The 9,595-nt window shown below is 35.2% G+C and overlaps 1 long non-coding RNA gene across 2 annotated transcripts; it reads left to right on the top strand.

Annotated features, from left to right (window-relative positions):
• The first annotated feature begins 5,881 nt into the window (after positions 1–5,881).
• On the top strand, positions 5,882–9,319 carry LOC107797511 (uncharacterized). Of its 2 annotated transcripts, XR_012708062.1 has the most exons (3): positions 5,997–6,160; positions 7,031–7,291; positions 9,062–9,319. It is a non-coding gene; the product is annotated as an uncharacterized LOC107797511 (long non-coding RNA). The 2 variants fall into 2 exon arrangements; XR_001650701.2 differs by having other exon boundaries at positions 5,882–6,160; positions 7,031–9,319.
• Positions 9,320–9,595: the final 276 nt, after the last annotated feature.

Genomic DNA, 9,595 nt, shown 5'->3' with positions numbered 1-9,595 from the left:
CTAGAAGCCACCGCGACCGCACTCGATTCTGTGCGGTCTGCATTGCCCGAGTTCAGAGAGCTGGATTTTAAGTCAAGAGCCTTAGTGCGGCCGCACGTGATTTTGTGCGGTCCGTACTAGCCCCGCAGGGATATTTTTGTCCAGATTTTTCAGCTTAGTATAAATAGCTTCTTTTTCCATTTTTAGGTCATCAAATAGTTTTTGTACTGAGTTGCGCTCGTGACTTCCGTTTCTTTAGCTATTTTGGGCAATTTTAGCTTCATTTCAACATAAATCTTCTAGTTTATCTTAGCAATTAATTAATATGAGTTTCTCTTCATCTATTTCTTTGTTTTCTTCTCTAATTATGAGTAGCTAGACCCATAAGCTAGGGCTGTGGCTCAACCCTAGTGTGGGTAATTGATGGGTTTTGTGTTTTAATGCTTGATTGTCTATGGGTGTTTGATATTTGGACTAATTTCATGTTTATTTGCTGAATTAGTGGTTGCAAATACTACTTTATGTTTAGCTGACTTTGACTCTTCTTGAGAAAGAGAGTCCAAGTCTCTGAAATTGGTCCAACAAGGAATTGGGGCGTACTCAAGAGATTGATAGCCCCAATTAAAGGGTTAAATCTAGAGATAGTAATACCCGACTTGAACCTGGATTGCTTATGCAAATTTGCATACCCAATTGGTCTTGAGAAAGTCAATTCGGACAAAATTACTCGAACCACCGAGAGGTTTAGAGTGGGTAAAATCATGTAATGGTTATATCATACTCCCCAAATATATCAATCATGCCTTAGACTCAAGTACCCGTCAATTGACCACCTAGGCGAAAGTCACTACCCTAGTGCCTTTTAATCATTTGAACAACTCGCAATAGTTTACTCTTAGCTTATTCTAGTTTAATTGCGCATTGTAGTTTATATAATTAGAAGTAAATCAAAACCCAAAAATGTTTAGAAGTGTAATATGGAACACATACACAACTCTACTTTAGATAGACACCCGACTCCAACTTCTAGCTCCCTGTGGAAATCGATCCTGGCCTTAATCGGGTAAAAGCTGTTTCGACCCTCTCTCGCTACTCAATAGTAGTGCAGGATTGGCCTCGATCACCGGCTCCCAAGCCTTTCAAACAAATTCATAAAATATATACTCTAATACTCATTATAATCCAATTTACAACAATTTCCAACTCCGTTCGAAAAGTCGATAAAATCACCCTCGGGCCCACGTGCCCATATTCCAAATTTTTTTGAAGATAAACTTTGTCCATAACCTCATGAACCCAAATATATAATTTATTCATAATTCCATGCCCAAATTCATGGTCAAAATCCAAAAATACCAATTTCTAGGTCTTCTATCAAAAATCCCAATTTCTACAAATTTCCCATGAACTTCCATGTTAAAATCCATATATAATCAAAGTATTTAACTTGCAATAGGTGGGAAACACTTACCTCATAATAGATGATGAAATCTACTCTTTCAAAGCTCCAAAAATGGCCCAGCCAAAATAAAATATTAAGGAAAATGGCCAAATCCCGTCTTTAAAATGACACTGCCTAGCACTGCCCTTCTTCGCGAACGCGGCAATCCCCTCGCGTTCGCGAAGCTCAGCAAGCCCAGGTCCAGAAAATCTTCTTCGCATTCGTGTTCCTCATGACGCGTTCGAAAAGTCTTCTGCCCTCACTGCTTCGCATTCGCATACCTAGCCTCGTGTTCGCGTAGGCCAAACGGCCTCAAGCCCAGTCCTCACTTCCTTCTACGCGTTCGCGACTTCCTACTCGCGTTCGCGTAGGTCTCTCAAGTTCTTCACCGTGTTCGTGTCTCTCCCATAACTTTCGCGATGGCCAAATCTCAGTAACCCCAAAATTCCTCTTCGCAAACGTGGGACTTCCTTCGCGTTTGCGAATAAGGAAACCAGACACTAGTAACAACAGTTCCAAAACAACTCCAATTGATCCGAAACCACCCGCTAACATATCCAAGGCCCCGCGGACCCCGTCCAATCGCACAAACCAGTCCCATAACATAACACAGACCTGCTTGAGGCCTCAAATCATATCAAACAACATCAAAATCATGAATCGTAAACTTCAAACTTCTACATTCGATGCTGAAACCTACCAAATCACGTTCGATTGACCTCAAATTTTGCACATATCTCACATTCGACATTACAGACCTACTCCAACTTCTTAAATTGGATTCCGACCCTGATATCAAAAAGTCAACTCCCATTCAAACTTCTCAAGAACCTTCAAATTTCTAACTTTCGCCAGATGACCTATAGACCTCCAAATCCACATCCGAACGCGCTCCCAATACCAGAATTACCATACGGAGCTATTCCGAGACTCGGAATCCCAAATGGACATCAATGATCATTAAAATACACTTCCACCCCAAATTTATGAAATCCTTCCAAATGCCAACTTTCCACAATAGGTGCTGAAATGCTCCCGGGTCATCCAAAATTCTATCTGAACATACGCCCAAGTCCAAAATTATCATACGAACCTGTTGGAACCTTCAAATCCTAATTCCGAGATCGTTTATTTAAAAGTCCAACATCAGTCAATTCCTCTAACTTAAAGCTTTTGAAAATAGAATTTTCTTAGCGAATCAATTCCGAACTTCCCGAAATTCAATTCCGACCACACGTACAAGTCAGAATACCCGAAGTGAAGCTACTCATGCCTTCAAACCACCGAACGATGCGCTAGAGCTCAAAACGACCGGTCAGGTCATTACAGTCAAGGTAACCACCAATTTCAAGTTAAATATTTGGATTATATATAGATTTTAATATGGAAATTCATGGAAAATTGGTAGAAATTTGGGGTTTTAGTAGAAAATCTAGAAATTGGTATTTTTGAATTTTGACCACGAATTTGGGCATGAAATTGAGAATAAATTATATATTTGAGTTCGTAATGTTATGGGTAATGACTTTCTTCGGAAAATTTCGAAATCCGGGTACGTGGGCCTTATGGTGACTTTATCGACTTTTCGGGCAGAGTTGGAAATTATTATAAATTGGGTTGCAACGAGTATTAGAGTATATTTATGGAATTTCACATTGATTGACTAGTTTTGGAGCGACGAGCATCGATTTGAGTTGTTGGAAGAGCTTTGAAGCCGGTTATGGAACTTCAGAGCGAGGTAAGTCTCTTTTCTAACCTTGTAAGAGGGAATTAACCCCATAGGCGAATCAATTAATTACGTGCTTCTATTTGTGGGGGCTGGATATGCACAAGGTTACGAGAGTCCATACGTAGCTACTAATTATGCTTAAGTATGGGTAGTCTAGGACCCAAATCATGTTATACTTGCGTTGTTTGCACCCTACTTGTTAATTTAGTTGCTTAAATTATAGTGGAACTTGATAAAGGAATTGTAAAAGGTTAAACTTTATTTACTTGAGTTTTGGACGGGTCACTTGACCGTTAATGAGAATTGGTATTTCTTTGAATATTATCCCTTAATAATTTTGAATCGGTTGTTTTAATATATCTTTTTTTCTTGTGGAGCGGGCCGAGTGCCTCGGTAGCAGATAGATGCATCTATGGTTCGTGCCGCTCGACCCTCGGTAGTGAACAATTTATATATTTGTATGTTGGATCGGGCCATACGACCTCGGCATAATTCGTGCGTAAAAATTATTGGAGTCCAATTATAACTGATATTGTTTATTTGGCTTGAAAGATTAATTTGTTAAATAAAGGAAATTAAATTTTGGATTTACTCTCAGTGAAAGAGCTGTTTATTTATTTTTTGTTATTGAGTTTTCAGCTGTATTTATATAATCCATGCTTCACTAAAATTTTGGTACATTATTATTAGCCATAGTAAGTGTCGAATCCGACCTCTCGTCACTACTTTTTCGAGTTTAGACTAGAGACTTAGTGGGTATGCATTGATTTACGTACTCATGATACACTTGTTGCACATTTTATGCAGGTACCTATACGTCTAGTGATCTTATGGGCGCAAAGGCGCGGCTATCACAGGGACTTAGGTGAGCTGCATCCCGTGTTACGAGTCCACATCACAGAGTCTCCATTAGAGTTATTTACATTTTTCTGTCTAATTTGTATTCTAGACAGTTGTTGTATTTTATCATAGTTCCTAGTTAATGCTCATGCACTTGTGACACCAGGTTTTGGGGGTTCCTATAAGTTGTTCATCATTGTAGTTCATGTAAGTATGATCATTCAGTCTATAAATTCAGTCTATATTAATCATAGATACATCTATTATTCAGTCTATAAATTCATTTTACGAATCATCATACTATTATTCATAGATACATCAGTTATTCAGTCTATAAAACACTTCGGTCCGTAAAACACTGGTATATAATCATAGATACATCTCACCCCTATGGAATCGTGCCTATTATTTGTCCAAAAAGCTAGTGTATCTGGGAGTTTTACTGATTTGGATTATGATGACCTATCTGGTGAGGTCCATTATTTATTTACATACTCCGGTAGATGAGGTAACTGATCGAGAGTTTGAGCTTATTATTGAGAGGAAGATTGTACCACATATTCATACTTGTTTATCTCACCCCCATATCTATTTATTTCTTACTGTATCTGTCTTATAGGACCACTAATAAGTGTCGATGTCGACCCCTCATCACTACTTCTCTGAGGTTAGGCTAGATACTTATTGGGTACGCGTTGATTTACGTACTCATGCTGCACTTGCTGCACTTATTCACTACAATAAAAAAGGGATTTAGCGGCAATTATTTAGCAACAATAAACTAATTACCGCCAATTTATTCACGGGAGGCAAATATTAGCGGCCAATAAATATTAACCGATAATTAGTATACTTTTAATGACCATTCAAGAGAATATACGGTAAAGCTATTGTTTTTACTTTTAATAATGCCTCCAATTTTTATTTTTCGTTAAATCATCTCTCGCCTAAATCTCTCAATTTAGCCTAAAGACTAAAAAAAGGACATGAATTACTTTTAGGCAGAATATCCTTAATGGTACTTATACTTGTGCCGCTTTGTCATCCCGGTCCCCAAACTTAACATTTTGCCAATTGAACACTTACACTCGTTCAAATCGTGTATAATAAACGCTTATGACAGGAGGCTACTGTGAGTGTAATACAATCTCCTACACGTAGGATGCCACATCATTACTAGTGCCACATAGGAAATTAAACTATTGACTTTATCTTAGTTTTTCCTTACTCCACCATCTCTTCTCCTTACCACCAACAACTCCATTGTTGTCGCCGGAAAATTCCTCCGGTCACCGGAGAACTCCATTAAAAATCTTGTAGTGTCCATTCAATTCTAAGAGTCTTGTAGTGTTCTAATGAACTAACGGTGCTGCTGATGACATATACACACAAAAAGAAACATGAAAAAAGAAAAAGCAAGATATGTTTATAGTTGTTACAATTCCAGTTATTCCACTTCCCAGGGGGGGGGGGGAGAACGGGTAGGGGAAGAAAGAGAAAAAGAAATAGAAATGGGAGATGGGTTTTGGGGAAGAACGGGAAGGGGGGTTAGTGTTTTTCCTTTAAATTTTACTGTTTTTTTCATTTTTATTTTTTTTCTTCTTAGTTCAATCATTTATTAGGCCAATCATTTAGGTTCACGCTCGTTGTTGTCACACCTCCTTTTTTCCGAGGGGGAAAGAAGGAAGAAGAAAGAACAGAGATATTTTAAATTTTCTTATATTTTTTGTCTCTTGCTTTTACCTTTATTTTTATTTTCTTCTTCTTATTTTAATCCTTTTTAGTATAATTTTTTTATGTTTACTCTCGTTATGCGCGTGAAATTCACGTATTGTGTCCAATTCAGTCATGAAGTTGTCACATAGGCTTGGTCAACGGTCAGAGGAGTTTAAAGTAATGTGTTTTGAAAATTACGAGTGTTTAGATGAAATTTTGTAGAGTATCGAGACCGGAATGACAAAGGCGGACAAGTAGAAGTGCCATTTAGACATTCTGCCTTACTTTAATTGAAAAATCCTTACACAATCTCTCCGCAAGCTATTCAAGAGCAAGCCATTCAAGAGCAAAATCGTCGGCCATTTTATCAACCAAAAAAGTAACCCTCATATTATATAATCTCATTCGTAAGACATTTAAGAGCAAAATTGCCGACCACATTCTCAACCAAAAAAGTAAGTTTCTTTCTATATCTTTGATGTTTCATTGTATGGGTCTTTATTTATCTTTGATTTTATTTTATGGGAGTTGGGTTGAAATTTGCTAATTAATTGAGTCTAGAAATTACCTAAAGACTACAAAAAAGCTAGGAATAAACTTAATGGAAAAAACTCATAGTATACAAGTCGTATCCGCAACCAACACCGCAAGCTGTCAATAAGTATCTCTCTCTAATATGTAGTATTTGATTGTGTGGGTGTTGGATTGATGAAAATTGTTTACTGGTTAGGTCTATGGCTTCGATTTGTCAAAGTTCAATTCACCGAATGAGTTAATCTTTATATATTTTCTAATTTAGTATTGACGAATCTATGGCGATGATTTTGAATTAAACAAATTATTAACTTTTATAACATATTTTTTCATATGGAATTATTCTTATAGTTATTTAACTTTATTTTCCTATATTCTGGATCAATAGTTCAGAAATTTTAATAAATAAATCTTAATAAATAAATATTTTTCTTTCAATTTAAGTCATTTTATAGAAGATGCATGTTAGTCATCTATGTATTTTCTATGTTTGTATTGGTTGATCATTAGATGTTTGAGTGAATTCTTTGTGATTTTTTTACTTATATTTTGTTGGTTGTGGCCTTGCATTGGAATATGCTAAGGTGATATTATCACTGGACAATTATTTTTTTTGGTGCATCACTACCTCTTGTCTCTAGAACTATCTATATCGCAAGGCCTTGTTTGTATGTACAAATTGCTACTTGTTTGTTTTTCACAGCTTGAGATGAGGGTGATGCTTCCTCTTGTTTTGCATGTGACCTACTGATCTGTTGGAGTTAATCTGGTACTATTATAACTTAATGCAGCTAGATAATTTCTTCATTTTAGAAAAAGGAACTATGCAAACTAGAGGTCGCAATCGACTGGTAATTAAACAAAATGATGATGAAGATGTGCGACCTTATATTGAGTAATTGATGGATGGTCAAAACTACTTTAGAGCCCAACCATATATTGAGCAATTGATGGATGATCAGAACTACTCTGAAGTCCAAGCACATAATGATCAATCTAATGAGCCGAATAGTTCTGCTGGTGGCATTGAGATTCAACATAATGACGATTAGGTAATACTTTTTTAGTATTGCGATCTGTTGCTTTTATAGTATAGATTAAAGTACAACCCAAAAAAAGAGTTTACTTAATATCAATTGCATATTTTCAGAAATTAAATTTCTCCTGATATCTTTTTATCAAGTGAAATTGCTTTAGTACAGTTCTCTTTAACTAGTTGAAAGTCGCATGTGAAATTACTCAGTAAAAAAATTAGACCATCAATCACCGAAGAAGTAGTTCTACATGATCTTTTACCATACCATCCCAATTATAAGTAAGCAGCTAGCTAATGCAATAGTATGTAGCCTTATCATTCAATTTTATTTATAAGATCCCTGACACCAACAACGGACATGATTGAGTACCACAAACATCAAGGATACCTAGTGTTGTTGAAAATACCCAACCTTCTCATGGTACTACCCATCTTTATCCTTCGGTGCTACTGTTTGAGTTTTCTTTTTTTATTAATTTGTTCTAGTATTTCGGCTTACCTTAGATGCTTCTTGCTTTTATATATTTTCTTTTTTCACTGTTGTTGATGTCGTAAGGTTGTGATAGTAATGAATCATTTTAAAAATAATATTTTTCCAGATTGTGATTATGTGTAATATTATTATATCCTTCTTATGTACACATAGTGAAAAAATATTTATTTATTCTGTTAAATTGACATCATTTTATGTCTTTAAATCAATTCATATTTGTCTTCTTGAATTCTTCGGATGGTTGACAAACCTATAGCCTTAAACCTGAAAGTTAATCACAACTTCAGCCATTTACAACAAGCAGCACCCATAACTCTAGCACTAGAGATGGGAACGACTGCACAAGAGCCACCTACAGTTGCAATGACTGATATGTTGGCGTAGAGTTGTAAATTTAATAAGTGATAATTCCTAACGAGTTTTCCTTTCTGTTGTTAGTGATGGGATGAATGGCTTTAAGAAGCAAGCCGATGTCATCTCTTCAAGTGATTTAAGAGGATCTTTGTTTTTTCCTCTTGCCATGTCTTGTGTTGCATTACAGTAACATAGGTTCGGTTTGTTACTTTCTATGACAGCTTGGCCATTGCTTCTATCCAAGCTAAGGTTTGTAAATTGCTTGGTAATCTTCTGTCTTTGGAATTATAAATAGATGGTATCTAACTTCTGATTTTTATATTAACATTGCATACTCTATTTTGAATCTTGTGCCACTATTCCTTGGCGATTTTAGTTATTCAAATAAATATAAAGATAATTGTGACTTTTCTTTTAGTTCCATAGATGTTAAGAAAGTTAAATAGAATGTTTAAATATTGATTATCTGATTTATGTTTCTTTCTAGATGCATAGTGAGTTATGAAATGTGTGAGTTGATTTAATAAAACCTTTCTGTGTGTTGAGTCTTTGTTGGGTAAGTTTGAACCTCCAACAATTGCACAAAACATTTGCATTTCTTGAGACTAGATGCTGGTAAATATCCTTTTCCGATAAGTTAATGTAAATTTCACTAAAAATGTACCAAGAAGATATAGAAAACATATAAAAGTTCTTTTTAATTCTCCAAGTTAATACTCTGCTTTTGATATTTTTTGTTTCTTCTCTGTCATACAAAGAAAGAAACTTTCTTCATTATTTGCACATCCATTTTGCTCGCCTACTAATCCATCTAGTTGTTTTTGCTTATAAATGTTAGGTGAGTGAGTTGGGTGAAAAACAATCTGACAGTGATGGAGTCTTCAAGATATTTTTTCACATTATATTTTATCTTTTGATATAGTTAATTTATAATTTCAGGTCATACAGTCTGATGTTCGATATTTTTGTGGGTGGAAGATTTCAATATAATGAAAAGTTGTGGAAATTATTTGAAGACTATCATTCGTCAGGATTTCTTTTAATGACATTAGCTAAATAGTTTAGACAATATTAGTTGATTTTTTAAGTTATTATGACATTAATATTTTTGATTAGTACTTACTTTTATTTGTTAAGATTTAATGAGATATATTATATTTTTTGGATTAATATTAATATATTTTGTTGTTAGGATCATATTTTGGACGAATTTCGTAACTATTATTAATGGTGGCTAAACTATTGCTATTATAGATTGTGAATTTTTGCGCTAATTTAATTGGATATACTGGCTATAAAATTGGACGATAAAAGGGAAAATTAGGATAGTTCCATAAGGGATATTGTAGCCATTATAATTGTCGAAAAATAATTATGGTTAAAAATATGACTTTTAGTGGCAATTTAGTTTAATATATTAGCCACAAAAATGGACGCTGAAAGGAAAAACTAAGATGTTTTCAGAAGGGATAC

The sequence above is a fragment of the Nicotiana tabacum genome, chromosome 3 (assembly GCF_000715075.1).
Source record: "Nicotiana tabacum cultivar K326 chromosome 3, ASM71507v2, whole genome shotgun sequence".
Taxonomy (NCBI): domain Eukaryota; kingdom Viridiplantae; phylum Streptophyta; class Magnoliopsida; order Solanales; family Solanaceae; genus Nicotiana; species Nicotiana tabacum.
The sequence above is the reverse complement of the archived record's forward strand: the minus strand, read 5'-3'. Positions and strand labels throughout refer to the sequence as shown.